Genomic DNA, 16,794 nt, shown 5'->3' on the forward strand with positions numbered 1-16,794 from the left:
TCCATTGATCTATATTTCTGTTTTTGTGCCAGTAACATACTGCCTTGATTACTGTAGCTTTTCCTGTACTCTGAAGCCAGGGAGCCTGATTCCTCCAGCCCTATTTTTCTTTCTGAAGATTGCTTTGGCTATTCAGGGTCCTTTGTGTTTCCATACAAATTGTGAAATTTGTTGTTGTTGTTCTGTGAAAAATGCCATTTGTAGTTTGATAGGGATTGCATTGAATCTGTAGATTGCCTTGGGTAGTATAGTCATTTTCACAATGTTGATTCTTCCAATCCAGGAACATGGTATATCTCTCTATCTGTTTGTACTGTCTTTAATTTCTTTCATCAGTGTCTTATAGTTTTCTGCATACAGGTCTTTTGTCTCCTCAGGTAGGGTTATTCCTAGGTATTTTATTCTTTTTGTTGTAATGGTAAATGGGAGTGTTTCCTTAATTTTTCTTTCAGATTTTTCATCATTAGTGTATAGGAATATAAGAGATTTCTGTGCATTAATTTAGTATCCTGTTATTTTACCAGATTCATTTTTTAGCTCTAGTAGTTTTCTGGTAGCATCTTTAGGATCTGCAAACAGTGACAGCTTTACTTCTTTCCTGATTTGGATTCCCTTTTTGTCTTTTTCTTCCCTGATTGCTGTGGCTAAAACTTCTAAACCTATGTTGAATAATAGTGGAGAAAGTGGGCATCCTTGTCTTGTTCCTGCTATTAGCAAATGGTTTCAGTTTTTTCACCATTGAGAATGATGTTTTCTGCGGGTTTGTCATATATGGCCTTTATTTTGTTGAGGTAAGTTCCCTCTATGCCTACTTTCTGGAGAGTTTTTATCATAAATGGGTGTTGAATTTTGTTGAAAGCTTTTTCTGCATCTATTGGGATGATCATATGTTTTTTCTCCTTCAATTTGTTAATATGGTTTATCACATTGATTGACTTGCATATATTGAAGAATCCTTGCATTCCTGGGATAAATCCCACTAGATCATGGTGTATGATCCTTTTAAAGTGCTGCTGGATTCTGTTTGCTACCATTTTGTTGAGGATTTTTGCATCTATGTTCATCAGTGATATTGGCCTGTGAGTTTCTTTTTTGTGTGACATTTTTGTCTGGTTTTGGTATCAGGGTGGTGGTGGCCTCGTAGAATGAGTTTTGGAGTGTTCCTCCCTCTGCTATATTTTGGAAGAGTTTGAGAAGGATAGGTTTTAGCTCTTATCTAAATGTTTAATAGAATTTGCCTGTGAAGCCATCTGGTCCTGGGTTTTTTTTTCTGTTGGAAGGTTTTTAATTACAGCTTCAATTTCAGTGCTTGTGATTGGTCTGTTTATATTCTCTTTTTCTTCCTGGTTCAGGCATGAAAGCTTGTGTTTTCTAAGAATTTGCCCATTTCTTCCAGGTTGTCCATTTTGTTGGCATATATTTGCTTGTAGTAATGTTTCATGATTCTTTGTATTTCTGCAATGTCAGTTGTTACTTCTTTTTCATTTCTAATTCTGTTGGTTTGAGTCTTCTCCCTTTTTTTTTTTTTTTTGATAAATCTAGCTAATGGTTTATCAATTTTGTTTATCTTCTCAAAGAACCAGCTTTTAGTTTTATTGATGTTTGCTACTGTTTCCTTCATTTCTTTTTCATTTATTTCTGATCTGATCTTTATGATTTCTTTCCTTCTGCTAACTTTGGGGTATTTTTGTTGTTCTTTCTCTAATTGCTTTAGCTGTAAGGTTAGGTTGTTTAATTGAGATGTTTCTTGTTTCTTGAGTTAGAATTGTATTGCTATAAACTTCCCTCTTAGAACCGCTTTTGCTGCATCCAGTAGGATTTGGATTGTCGTGTTTTCATTGTCATTGGTTTCTAGGTATTTTTTGAGTTCCTCTTTGACTTCTTCAATGATCTCTTGGTTTTTTAGTACCATATTGTTTAGCCCTCATGTGTTTGTATTTTTTACAGTAACTTTTCTGTAATTGGTATCTAGTCTCATAGTGTTGTGGTCAGGAAAGGTACTTGATATGATTTCAATTTTCTTAAATTTACCAAGGCTTCATTTGTGACCCAAAATATGATCTATCCTAGAGAATATTCCATGAACACTTCAGAAGAAAGTGTATTCTGTTGTTTTTGGATGGAATGTACTATAAATATCAATTAAGTCCATCTTGTTTAAGGTGTCATTTAGAACTTGTGTTTCCTTATTTATTTTCATTTTGGATGATCTGTCCATTGGTGAAAGTGGGGTGTTAATGCCCCCTACTATTATTGTGTTACTGTTGATTTCCTCTTTTATTGCTGTTAGCATTTGCCTTATGTATTGAGGTGCTCCTCTGTTGGGTGCATAAATATTTACAATTGTTATATCTTCTTCTTGGATCGATCCCTTTATCGTTATGTAGTGTCCTTCTTTGTCTCTTCTAATAGTCTTTATTTTAAAGTCTATTTTGTCTGATATAAGAATTGCTACTCCAGCTTTCTTTTGATTTCCATTTGCATGGAATATCTTTTTCCATCCCCTTACTTTCAATCTGTATGTGTCTCTAGGTCTGAAGTGGGTCTCTTGTAGACAGCATATATATGGGTCTTGTTTTTGTATCCATTCAGCCACTCTGTGTCTTTTGGTGGGAGCATTTAGTCCATTTACATTTAAGGTAATTATCGATATGTATGTTCCTATTACTAATTTCTTAATTGTTTTGGGTTTGTTATTGTAGTTCTTTTCTTTCTCTTGTGTTTCCTGCCTATAGAGGTTCCTTTAGCATTTGTTGTAAAGCTGGTTTGGTGGTGCTGAATTCTCTTAGCTTTTGGTGTCTGTAAACCTTTTAATTTCTCTGTTGAATCTGAATGAGATCCTTGCTGGGTAGAGTAATCTTGGTTGTAGTTTTTTCCCTTGCATCACTTTAAATATGTCCTTCCACTCCCTTCTGGCTTCCAGAGTTTCTGATGAAAGATCAACTGTTAACCTTATGGGGATTCCCTTGTGTGTTATTTGTTGTTTTTCCCTTGCTGCTTTTAATATGTTTTCTTGGTATTTAATTTTTGATAGTTTGATAATATGTGTCTTGGCGTGTTTCTCCTCGGATTTATCCTGTATGGGACTCTCTGTTCTTCCTGGACTTGATTGACTATTTCCTTTCCCATATTAGGGAAGTTTTCAACTATAAAGTCTTCAAATATTTTCTCAGTCCCTTTTTTTTTTCTCTTCTTCCTCTGGTACCCCTATAATTCGAATGTTGGTGCATTTAATGTTGTCCTGGAGGTCTCTAAGACTGTCCTCAATTGTTTTCATTCTTTTTTCTTTATTCTGCTCTGTGGTAGTTATTTCCACTATTTAATCTTCCAGGTCACTTATCCATTCTTTTGACTCAGTTATTCAGCTATTGATTCCTTGTAGAGAATTTTTAATTTCATTTACTGTGTTGTTCATCAGTTTGTTTGCTCTTTAGTTCTTCTAGGTCCTTGTTAAACATCTTTTTTATTTTCTCCATTCTATTTCCAAGATCTTGAATCGTCTGTACTATCATTACTCTGAATTCATTTTAAGGTAGATTGCCTGTTTCCTCTTCATTAGGTTGGTCTGGTGGGTTTTTACCTTGCTCCTTCATCTGCTGTGTGTTTCTCTGTCTTCTCATTTTGCTTGACTTACTGTGTTTGGGGTCTCCTTTTCACAGGCTGCAGGTTCGTAGTTCCTGTTGTTTCTGGTGTCTGCCCCCAGTGGCTAAGGTTGGTTCAGTAGGTTGTGTATGCTTCCTGGTGGAGGGGACTGGTGCCTGTGTTCTGGTGGATGAGGCTGGATCTTTTCTTTGTGGTGGGTAGGACCTTATCCTGTGGTTTCTTTTGAGGTGTCTGTGAACTTATTATGATTTTAGGCAGCCTCTCTGCTAATGAGTGGGTTTGTGTTCCTGTCTTGCTAGTTGTTAGGCATGGTTTGTCCAGCACTGTAGCTTGCTTGTCATTGAGTGTAGCTGCGTCTTACCTCTGAGACAGAGATCTCTGGGAGAGCTCTTGCCAATTGATATTACTTGGGGCCAATCAGTCTCTGGTGGTCCAATGTCCTGAACTCAGCTCTCCCACCTCAGAGGCTCAGGCCTGTCAGCCAGCTAGAGCAGCAAGACCCTCTCAGCCACATGGCTTAGAAGTTGTGTATCATCTGCAAATTTTCTTCAACTTTCTTAGCCTTCACGAAAGTCACTGATCAACACAGACTCTCTCCTTTAATACAGTGCTCTTGGATAAAGAATGTATAAACCACTGACTTTGGGTCTGCATCTTTATTTATTTTTGAGCAGCAACTACTGGTTTAAATAGAACATTCAGCTCTGTATATTCTTTCTTCTCATTATTCGATGTATATCTGGAGGAAACAGCTGAGCCACCGCTCTTGCTACTGTTTTTGTTACTATCATCTGAGGTGACAGTAGAATTGGCAGCAAAATTTCACAGGTCTGATGTCAAGGACCCATTTGGAAGCCACATCAACCTGATGAGGGTGAGCAAAGGATACTGTGGGTGGAAAACAAATGAAATGATGTGTCAAGGTTCTAAGGACTGGCTGGATTAGCTGAGATATTTATGGAAGGCTGATAGAGCCACACATAGAGCAAGAAACTAAATTATATTTGAGAAAACAGGCAAACTATTCAATAGTGAAAATATTTTTAATAATGGAAAGACAGAGTTGTAGGATGTCCAATGTTATTTTAAAATTTATTTTCATGTGCTATGATATACCACCTTCCATTATGTCCCAAATCTAACAAAATTCAACCACTCACCCAATGATGATTAGCCTTGCAAGGTTTATAGTCAAGTAGAAGGAAAGCCTATAGAAGCAAAATCCAGATGAGCAACAGAAACTCCAGCAGAGCTGGTGAGGTAGGAATACTTCTAATAACTCTCAGATATCCCCTTCTAACTCGTCCAACACAACTCTTTGAGTTTTAATGGAGTGCTACTATGTCCCACTCACTTACCCCCACAGTCTAGCCTAAGGTCATTTGTCTTGCAAAGCGTACCTGGGACCCAGGCTAGTACTAAATTCCCTCAGTACTACTGGGTGCTCTTTTCTGGAAACAGATCCACTGGCTATTTTAGAAGAAATCTTCTACTCTCAGGTGAAGTTAAGTTGCTTTCGCTATGTTTCTAGACTTGTTTCTAGCCCCCTTTTAGGCATCTAACTCTTGATTGTTGGAATCCTTTGTTCATCCTTTCCTTCTTACAGTAATTCTTTCTAGGCACCTGCGTGGGCCAGACATGGTTGTAGACACTGGGGATGGAAGAGTGAGCCTGACCGGAATGCTCCTTGTCTTGGAGGTGAGCTGGATATACAGGATGATAACTGAAACCATGGCAGTAATTATTCCCGTGGTGCCTCCACTTCCTCACAAACAGAATAGTGTTGCCTGGTTAGAGTCATGATTCTTTAACCATAGTAAGGTATCCTAACATTTTAAAAATACAGTTATTTCAACCTGCCTAATAGCTCTCAGTGGGTGTGGCATATAGAACAATATCTGGCACATACCCACGAATTCTCACAGCCTTGACTGGCGACTATAAGATTTCTTTCTTTTTTCTACTGGTATGCTTCATACTTAGGTGTAGTGAGAAGAATATTAAACTAGGAGTCAGAACTCCTAGGCTCTGTTTTGTCACGTACTGGCTGTATTACCTTAGCTGAGTCAGCTGTGAGCTTTGGTTTTTACAGTAGGTGAGGGGAACAATAATACCTGATGGCACACTTCCAAAGACTGGTGTAAAGAACAAATATGTGTTCAAAATGTAATGAATCTTTGTTCACAAACTCAGATGTGCAAAAATATCAACAACATTTATTTAAATTCGATTCTGTGCCCTCATCCAGTGGGTTAGTAGAAAATTCAATCTCAGTCATTCTGAGTTTTGCTCCTCCCTATAGTGGTACCAAGGTGTTTCAGCATCACTAAACCACTGGAAGACCCCTTGGGCCATTGAGCCATTCATTCTCATTAATACTGATATATACCCACTGTCCTACCTCACATGGTCCTTGTTCCCATGCCTCACTAAGGACATGGGGATGCTTGCCAAGGTCTAGGATCCTATGCCAGGTAACAGCCTCCCTTGGTGCATATGTTGACCATCCCATCCATCCACAAGCACCTGCCACTTCCCAGTAAGGGTGATGCTCTCTTTTCTTCCTGCCTTTGCTAGAACACCCAATATCAAATTTTTAATATTCTGAGGACTTTGACCCCCAAATAGGAAGTTCTACTGACCTCAAGCAGCTTTTTCTTTGCTTTCTACCCTGAAAAACTGGCTTGAGGCAAGGGGACCAGAAAATACATAGTGCCTGGCAACATGTTCAGAAGACAGCAAAGGGAAAAATAGGGAGAACTAATACAAATTCATATATAAATAAATTACCCTGTCAAAGGACATTTAAAACACATACACTCTGATATATTCATATGAATATGTGGTAGAATTCACCTCTGAGTCATAGGCACCTTTGCAGAGCAGTAAGTAACTAACCAGAAAAGAGGCACATCTTCTGCTGTTCACAGATGCTGCTCTTTTCCACTGTGGTTCATGCCACGGTCTTTACATTGTGGATTTCAGCTTTGAAGAAGCCTCCAGAGCCAGTATAGATCACTGAGTCTTTGATTAAACTCTTCTAAGGTCTAATAGTCTGGAATGTTTCATTATTTTCTTGGCAGGACTTGTGAGTTATTTTTTAGCAGCTGCAGAAAGCAAAACTTGGGAGAAGATGTCTGTCACTGTTCGGGGACCCACAAAAAAGCAGCAGATTATGGTGCCTTTATTTATTTATTTATTTTTTTGCGGTACGCGGGCCTCTCACTGTTGTGGCCTCTCCCGTTGTGGAGCACAGGCTCCGGACGCGCAGGCTCAGCGGCCATGGCTCACGGGCCCAGCCGCTCTGCGGCATGTGGGATCCTCTCGGACCGGGGCACGAACCCGTGTCCCCTGCATCGGCAGGCGGACTCTCAACCACTGCGCCGCCAGGGAAGCCCCTATGGTGCCTTTAAAAAGAACATATTCATTAGTAAGTTTAGCTACTTGCTGTGTGGGAGTCTGAGTTCCAGTCCCCTACCTCTTCCACTCAACCACCAACATCCACCAAAATGGGCATTTGATAATAAGAACAACTTCCACAAATTCAATGCTTACTCTGTGTCAGCCATTGTGCCTAGAACTTAAAGAGATTTGAGACACAAAAACCTAGAGGAGAAAAACACATGAAGACAGAGATTAGACTGAAGTGTCTACAATTCAAAGAACACCAAGATTGGTAGACAGCCACCAAAAGCCAGAGGAGGACCATGAAATGGAAACTTCTTCAGAGCCTCCGGAAGGAACCAATCCTGTCAAGACCTTGATTAAGGATTTCTAGCTTCTAGAACTGTAAGAGAATAAATTTCTGTTGTGTTAAGCCACAAAATTTGTGCTAATTTGTTACAGCAGCCCTGGAAAACTAATAAAACCATTTAATCCTGACAATAACCATGTGATAAGTAATATTACCCCCATTTTACTGAAAAGGAGATTAAAGACAAGGGTGGTTAAGTAGCTTGTCAGCACCACACAAGTTTCAGGTACACAGTTGGAATTCAAACTTGGGGTTAAAGCCTAGCTCTTCTCTATTCTGAAGCCCACACACTTAGTGATTTCATAAAAGCAATTCCCAGTAGGGGCTAGGGAATAATTTTTACCCAGAAGAGCCACTAAAAATAAAGCAGTCCATTTTTCTTGAGACACATAACAGAAGTGAAAACAACTAAACATAATTCCTAGCATTTAAAAATTATTGAAATATAGTTGATTTACATATTATACTAGTTTCAGGTATACGGCATATTGATTCAGTATTTTCATAGGTTAGACTCCATTAAAAAATATTATAAGATAATGGTTATAATTTCCTGTGCTATGCAAAATATCCTTTTTTTCTCTCCATGTGTATAAAAAATGTTTTATTGAAAAACACTTATACTCCTTTATTTACATTTTACTGTGGCTGCTTTTTGGCTACAATGACTGAGCTAAGTAGATACAACAGAGATCATATGGCAAATCTAAACTATTTACTCCCTGGCCCTTTATATAAGTTTGCAAACCCCTGCTCCAGAAAACCAGAATTATTATTATTATTTTTTGAAGCACATATGCTAGGAGTTATACTATTTATTTTTTAACATCTTTATTGGAGTATAATTGCTTTACAATGTTGTGTTAGTTTCTGCTGTATAATAAAGTGTATCAGCTATACATATACATATATACCCATATCTCCTCCCTACTGCATATACCTCCCACACTCCATATCCCACCCCTCTAGGAAGACACAGAGCACCAAGCTGATCTCCCTGAGCTATGTGGCCGCTTCCCACTAGCTATCTATTTTACATTTGGTAGTGTATATATGTCCATGCCACTCTCTCACTTCATCCCACCTTACCCTTCCCCCTCCCCGTGTCCTGAAGTCCATTCTCTATGTCTGTGTCTTTATTCCTGTCCTGCCCCTAGGTACTTCAGAATCGTTTTTTTTTTTTTTAAGATTCCATATATATGTGTTAGCATACGGTATTTGTTTATCTCTTTCTGACTTACTCCACACTGTATGACAGACTCTAGGTCCATCCACCTCACTACAAATAACTAAATGTCATTTCTTTTTATGGCTGAGTAATATTACATTGTATATATGTGCCACATCTTCTTTATCCATTCATCTGTTGATGGACACTTAGGTTGCTTCCATGTCCTGGCTATTGTAAATAGTGCTGCAGTGAATATTGTGGTACATGATTCTTGATGAATTATGGTTTTCTCAGGGTAAATGCCCAGTAGTGGGATTGCTGGGTCATATGGTAGTTCTATTTTTAGTTTTTTAAGGAAACTCCATACTGTTCTCCATAGTGGGTGTATCAACTTACATTCCCACCAACAGTGCAAGACAGTTCCCTTTTCTCCACACCCTCTCCAGCATTCATAGTTTGTAGATTTTTCGATGATGGCCATTCTGACTGGTGTGGGTGATACCTCATTGTAGTTTTGACTTGCATTTCTCTAATGCTTAGTGATGGTGAGCATTCTTTCATGTGTTTGTTGGCAATCTGTATATCTTCTTTGGAGAAATGTCTATTTAGGTCTTCTGCCATTTTTGGATTGCATTGTTTGATTTTTGTTATTAAGCTACATGAGCTGCTTGTATATTTTGGAGATTAATCCTTTGTCAGTTGCTTCATTTGCAAATATTTTCTCCCATTCTGAGGGTTGTCTTTTAATTGTGTTTATGGTTTCCTTTGCTATACAAAAGCTTTTAAGTTTCATTAGGTCCCATTTGTTCATTTTTGTTTTTATTTCCATTTCTCTACGAGGTGGGTCAGAAAGGATCCTGCTGTGATTTATGTCATGGAGTGTTCTGCCTATGTTTTCCTCAAAGAGTTTGATTATGTCTGGCCTTAGATTTAGGTCTTTAATCCATTTTGAGTTTATTTTTGTGTATGGTGTGAGGAAGTGTTCTAATCTCATACTTTTACATGTAGCTGTCCAGTTTTCCTAGCACCACTTATTGAAAAGGCTGTCTTTACTCTATTGTATATTCTTGCCTCCTTAGTCAAAGATAAGGTGACCATATGTGCATGTATTTATATCTGGGCTTTTAAACCTGTTCCATTGATCTATATTTCTATTTTTGTGCCAGTATCATACTGTCTTGATTACTGTAGCTTTGTAGAATAGTCTGAAGTCACGGAGCCTGATTCCTCTAGCTCCATTTTACTTTATCAACATTGCTTTGGCTATTCAGGGTCTTTTGTGTTTCCATACAAATTGTGAAATTTTTTATTCTTGTTCTGTGAAAAATGCCATTGGTCATTTCATAGGGATTGCGTTGAATCTGTAGATTGCTATGGGTAGTATAGTCCTTGTCACAATGCTGATTTTTCCAATCCAAGAACAAGGTATATCTCTTCATCTGTTTGTATCACCTTTAGTTTCTTTCATCAGTGTCTTATAGTTTTCTGCATAGAGGTCTTTTGTCTCCTTAGGTAGGTTTATTCCCAGATATTTTTTTCTTTTTGTTGCAATGGTAAATAGGAGTGTTTCCTTAATTTCTCTTTCAGTTTTTTCATCATTACTGTATAGGAATGCAAGAAATTTCTGTGGAGTAATTTTGTATCCTGTTGCTTTACCAAATTCATTGATTAGTTCTAGTAGTTTTCTGGTAGCATCTTTAAGATTCTCTTTGTATAGTATCATGTCGTTTGCAAACAGTGACAACTTACTTCTTCTTTTCCGATTTTGATTCCTTTTATTTCTTTTTCTTCTCTGATTGCTGTAGATAAAACTTCCAAAACTATGTTGACTAACAGTGGTGAGAGTGGGCAACCTTGTCTTGTTACTGATCTTAGTGTAAATGGTTTCCATTTTTCACCATTGAGAACAATGTTGGCTGTGGGTTTGTCATATATGGCCTTTATTATGTTTAGGTAAGTTCTGTCTATGCCTACTCTCTGGAGGGTTTTTATTATAAATGAGTGTTGAATTTTGTCAAAGGCTTTTTCTGCATCTATTCAGATGATCATATGGTTTTTCTCCTTCAATATTTATTTATTTATTTATTTATTTATTTATTTATTTATTTATGGCTGTGTTGGGTCTTCATTTCTGTGCGAGGGCTTTCTCTAGTTGTGGCAAGTGGGGGCCACTCGTCATCGTGGTGCACGGGCCTCTCACTATCGCGACCTCTCTTGTTGCGGAGCACAGGCTCCAGACGCACAGGCTCAGTAATTGCGGCTCACGTGGCCAGCTGCTCCGTGGCATGTGGGATCTTCCCAGACCGGGGCTCGAACCCGTGTGTCCTGCATTGGCAGGCAGACTCTCAACCACTGCGCCACCAGGGAAGCCCTCCTTCAATTTTTTAATATAGTTTATCACATTGATTGACTTGAGTATATTGAAGAATTCTTGCATTCCTGAGATAAATCCCACTTGATCAGAGTGTATGATCCTTTTAAAGAGCTGCTGGATTCTGTTTGCTACCATTTTGTTGAGGGTTTTTGCATCTAAGTTCATCAGTGATATTGGCCTGTAGTTTTCTTTATTTGTGACAGCTTTGGTTTTGGTATCAGGGTAATGATGGCCTCATAGAATGAGTTTGGGAGTTTTCCTTCCTCCAGAAATTTTGGAAGAGTTTGAGAGGATGGGCATTAGCTCTTCTCTAAATGTTTGATAGAATTCACCAGTGAAGCCATCTGGTCCTGGACAATTGTCTGCTGGAAGATTTTTATTCACAGTTTCAATTTCATTACTTGTGATTGGTCTCTTCATATTTTCTATTTCTTCCTGGTTCAATCTTGGAAGGTATACCTTTCTAAGAATTTGTCAATTTCTTCCAGGTTGTCCATTTTATTGGCATATAGTTGCTTGTAGTAATCTGTCACAATTCTTTGTATTTCTGCAGCGTCAGTAGTCACTTCTCCTTTTTCCTTTCTAGTTCTGTTAGTTTGAGTCTTCTCCTTTTTTTTCTTGATGAGTCTGGCTAGTGCTTTATCAATTTCCTTTCTCTTTTCAAAGAACCAGCTTTTAGTTTTATTGATGTTTGCTATTGTTTCCTTCATTATTTTTTCATTTATTTTTGAATTGATCTTTATGATTTCTTTCCTTCTGCTAACTTTTGGTTTTTTTTGATCTTCTTTCTCTAATTGCTTTAGGTGTAACATTACATTGTTTATTTGAGATGTTTCTTCTTCCTTGAGGTAGGAATGTATTGCTATAAACTTCCCTCTTAGAACTGCTTTTGCTGCATCCCATAGGTTTTGGGTTTTCCTGTTTTCATTGTCACTTGTTTCTAGATATTTTTTGATTTCTTCTTGGATTTCTTCAGTGATATCTTGGTTATTAAGTAGTGTATTGTTTAGCCTCCATGTGTTTGTATTACTTACAGATTTTTTTTCCTGTAATTGATATCTAGTTTCATAGTGTTGTGCTTGGAAAAGATACTTGATATGATTTCAGTTTTCTTAAATTTCCCAAGGCTTGATTTGTGGCCCAAGATATGATCTATCCTGGAGAATGTTCCATGAGCACTTGAGAAGAAAGTGTATTCTGTTGTTTTGGGATGGAATGTCCTATAAATATCAATTAAATCCATTTTGCTTAAGGTGTCATTTAAAGCTTGTGTTTCCATATTTATTTTCATTCTGGATGATCTGTCCATTGGGAAAGTGGGGTGTTAAAGTCCCCAACTATTATTGTGAGACTCTCGCTTTCCCCTTTTATGGCTGTTAGCATCTGCCTTATGTATTGAGGTGCTCCTAAGTTGGGTGCATAAATATTTACAATTGTTATATCTTCTTCTTGGATTGATCCCTTCATCATTATGTAGTGTCCTTCTTTGTCTCTTACAATAGTCTTTATTTTAAATCTATTTTGTCTGATATGAGAATTGCTACTCTAGCTTTGTTTTGATTTCCATTTGCATGGAATATCTTTTTTCATCCCCTCACTTTCAGTCTGTATGTGTCCCTAGGTCTGAAGTTTTTCTATTGTTGACAGCATATATATGGGTCTTGTTTTTGTATCCATTCAGCCAGTCTATGTCTTTTGGTTGGAGCATTTAATCCATTTACATTTAAGGTAGTTATCAATATGTATGTTCCTATTACCATTTTCTTAATTGTTTTGGGTTTGTTTTTATTGGTTGTTTCCTTGTCTTGTGTTACCTGCCTAGAAAAGTTCCTTTAGCATTTGTTATAAAGCTGGTTTGCTGGTACTGAATTCTTTTAGCTTTTGCTTGTATGTAAAGCTTTTAATTTCTCTATTGAATCTGATTGAGATCCTTGCTGCATAGAGTAATCTTTTTTGTAGGGTTTTCCCTTTCTTCACTTTAAATATGGCCTGCCACTCCCTTCTGCCTTGCAGAGTTTCTGCTGAAAGATCAACTGTTAACCTTATGGGGATTCCCTTGTATATTATTTATTGTTTTTCTGTGGCTGCTTTTAATATTTTTTCTTTGTATTTAATTTTTGATAGTTTGATTAATATGTGTCTTGGCGTGTTTCTCCTTGGATTTATCCTGTATGGGATTCACTGTGCTTCCTGGACTTGATTGACTATTTTCTTTCCCATATTAGGGAAATTTTCAACTATAAACTTTTCAAATATTTTCTCAGTCCCTTTCTTTTCCTCTTCTTCTTCTGGGACCCCTATAATTTGAATGTTGGAGCATTTAATGTTGTCCCAGAGGTCTCTGAAACTCTCCTCAATTCTTTTCATTCTTTTTTCTTTATTTTGCTCTGTAGTAGTTATTTCCACTATTTATCTTCCAGGTCACTTATCTGTTCTTCTGCCTCTGTTATTCTGCTATTGATTCCTTCTAGAGAATTTTTAATTTCAATTAATGTCTTGTTCATCATTTTTTGTTTGCTCTTTAGTTCTTCTAGGTCCTTGTTAAACATTTCTTCTATTTTCTCCATTTTATTTCCAAGATTTTGAATCATGTTTACTATCATTACTCTGAATTCTTTTTCAGGTAGACTGCCTATTTCTTCTTCATTTGTTTGGTCTGGTGGGTTTCTACCTTGCTGCTTCATATGTTGTGTATTTCTCTGTTTTCTCATTTTGCTTGACTTACTGTGTTTGGGGTCTCCATTTTGGAGGCTGCAGATTTGTAGCTCCCATTGTTTTTTGTGTCCTCCCCCCAGTTGGTAAGGTTAGTTCAGTGCATTGTGTAGGCTTCCTGGTGGAGGGGACTGGTTCCTGTGTTCTGGTGGATGAGGCTGGATCTTGTCTTTCTGATGGGCAGGATCTCATCCAGTGGTGTGTTTTGGGGTGTCTGTGAACTTATTATGATTTTAAGCAGCCTCTCTGCTAATGGGTGGGCTTGTGTTTCTGTCTTGCTAGTTTTTTGGCATAGGGTGTCCAGTGCTGTAGCTTGCTTGTCATTGAGTGTAGTTCGGCCTTACCTTTGAGATGGAGATCTCTGGGAGAGCTTTCACTGTTTGATATTATGTGGGGCTGGGAGGTCTCTGGTGGAGTCATGTCCTGAACCTGGCTCTCCCATCTCAGAGGCTCAGGCCTCTCACCCAGCCAGAGCACCAAGACCCAGTCAGCCATGTGGCTCAGAAGAAAAGGGAGAGAAAAAAAAGAGAGAACAATAAAAACATAAAAGAAATAAAGTTATTAAAATAAAAAATATATATTATTAAAAATTAAAAAATGAAAATGTAATAAAGGAAAGAAAGAAAGAAAGAAGACAGCAACTAAACCAAGAAACAAATCCACCAATGATAACTAGCGCTAAAAACTATACTTAAAAAAAAAAGAAAAAAAAAGAACCCTAGGACAAATGATAAAAGCAAAGCTGTGTAGACAAAATCACACAAAGATGCTTATCCATACACACTCACAAAAAGAGAAAAAGGACAAAAATATATATATAAAAGGAATAGTGCAATGAAATCAATAAACAAATCTACCAATGAAAATAAGCTCTAAATACTAAACTAAGATAAACACAAAACCAGAAACAAATTAGATGCAGAAAGCAAACCCCAAGTCTACAGTTGTTCCCAAAGTCCACCGCCTTAATTTTGGGATGATTCATTGTCAATTCAGGTATTCCAGTGATGCAGGGTACATCAAGTTGATTGTGGAGATTTAATCCACTGCTTCTGAGGCTGCTGGGAGAAATTTGCCTTTCTCTTGTTTGCACAGCTCCTGGTGTTCTGCTTTGGGTTTGGCCCTGCCTCTGATTGTAGGTCCCCTGAGGGCATCTGTTCCTGCCCAGTCAGGACATGGTTAAAGGAGCAGCTGATTAGGGGGCTCTGGCTCACTCAGGCCAGGGGGAGGGAGGAGTATGGAATGTGGGACCAGCCTGAGGCAGGCCTTGTATTCTCCCCAGGAAGTTGTCCCTGGTTCAAGGGACCATGGCAGTGGCAGGCTGCACAGGCTCTCGGGAGGGGAGGTGTGGATAGTGACCTGCTTGCACACATGCTTCTTTGTGGCTGCAGCAGCAGCCTTAGCGTTTCATGCCCATCTCTGTTGTCTGTCTCAGGATCTCGTTTAGGCGGTGCACTGAATCCCCTTCCTTTCACACCCAGAAACAACGGTCTCTTGCCTCTTAGGCAGTTCCAGACGTTTTCCCAGACTCCCTCCCAGCTAGCTGTGGCACACTAGCCCCCTTTAGGCTGTGTTCATGCAGCCAACCCCAGTCCTTTCCTTGGGATTGATCTCTGAAGCCTGAGCCTCAGCTCCCAGCCCCCAGCCATCCTGACTGGTGAGCAGACAAGCCTCTCAGGCTGGTGAGTGCTGGTCGGCGCCGATCCTCTGTGCGGGAATCTCTCCGCTTTGCACTCTGCACTCCTGTTGCTGTGCTCTCCTCCGTGGCTGCGAAGCTTCCCCCCTCGCCCACCCCCCCATCTCTGCCAGTGAAGTAGCTTCCTAGTCTGTTGAAATTTTTCCTCCTTCACAGTTCCCTCCCAGAGGTGCAGGTCCCGTCCGTATTCTTTTGTCTTTGTTTTTCCTTTTTTATTTTGCCCTACCTAGGTACATGGGGAGTTTCTTGCCTTTTGGGAAGTCTGAAGTCTTCTGCCAGTGTCCAGTAGGTGTTCTGTAGGAGTTGTTCCACATGTAGATGTATTTTTCATGTATTTGTGGGGAAGAAGGTGATCTCCATGTCTTACTCCTCAACCATCTTGAAGGTCCCCCCTACAATATATCCTTGTAACTTGTTTATTTTGTACATACCAGTTTGTATCTCTTAATCCTGTACGCCTAGTGTGCCCCTTCCTACTTCCCTCTCCTCTTGGGTAACCACTTGTTTGTCTTCTACATCTATGAGTTTGTTTATGTTTTCCTATATACATTCATTTGCATTATTTTTTTGATTCCACATGTATGCTATACCATACTGTATTCATCTTTCTCTGTCTGACTTATTTCACTAAGCATAATATTCTCTAGGTCCATCTACTTTGCTGCAAATGGTAGACTATCATTCATTTTTCGGGCTGAGTAATATTCCATTGTGTATATATACAACATCTTCTTTATCCATTCATCTGCTGATGGATACAGTTTGCTTCCATATCTTCACAGTTATAACAGTGCTGTTATGAACATGGGCATGCATGTGTCTTTTTGAATTAGTGTTTTTATTTTTTATGGGTATATACCAAGGAGTAGAATTGCTGGGTCATATTTCTGTCTTTTTGAGGAACCTCCATTAATGTTCTCCATAATAGCTGCACCAATCTACATTCCCACAAACAGTGTACAGTTGTTCCCTTTTCTCCACATCCTTGTCAACAATTGTTATTTGTGTCCTTTTTGAATATAGCCATTCTGACAAGTGTGAGGTGATATCTCATTTTGGTTTTGCCTTTCATTTCTCTGAAAATTAGCAATGTTGAGCATCTTTTCCTGTGCCTGTTAGCCATCTGTATGTCCTCTTTGGAAAAAATGTCTGTTCAGGTCTTCTCATTTTTGATTGGGTTTTTTTTTTTTTTTGATATTGAGTTATATTAGCTGTTTATATGTTTTGGATATTAACGCCTTATCAGTCATCTCATTTGAAAACAGTTTCTCCCATTCAGTAGGTTGTGTTTTCATTTTGTCAGTGGTTTCCTTTGCTGTGAAAAAGCTTTTAAGTTTAATTAGGTTCCATTTGTTTATATTTGCTTTTATTTCTTTTGCCTTAGGAGACAGATCTAGAAAAATATTGCTACAATTTATATGAAAAAATGTTCGGCCTATGTTTTCTTCTAGTAGTTTTACAGTTTCATGTTGTACATTTAGATC

The sequence above is a fragment of the Hyperoodon ampullatus genome (assembly GCF_949752795.1).
Source record: "Hyperoodon ampullatus genome assembly, chromosome: 4".
Lineage (NCBI taxonomy): Eukaryota > Metazoa > Chordata > Mammalia > Artiodactyla > Ziphiidae > Hyperoodon > Hyperoodon ampullatus.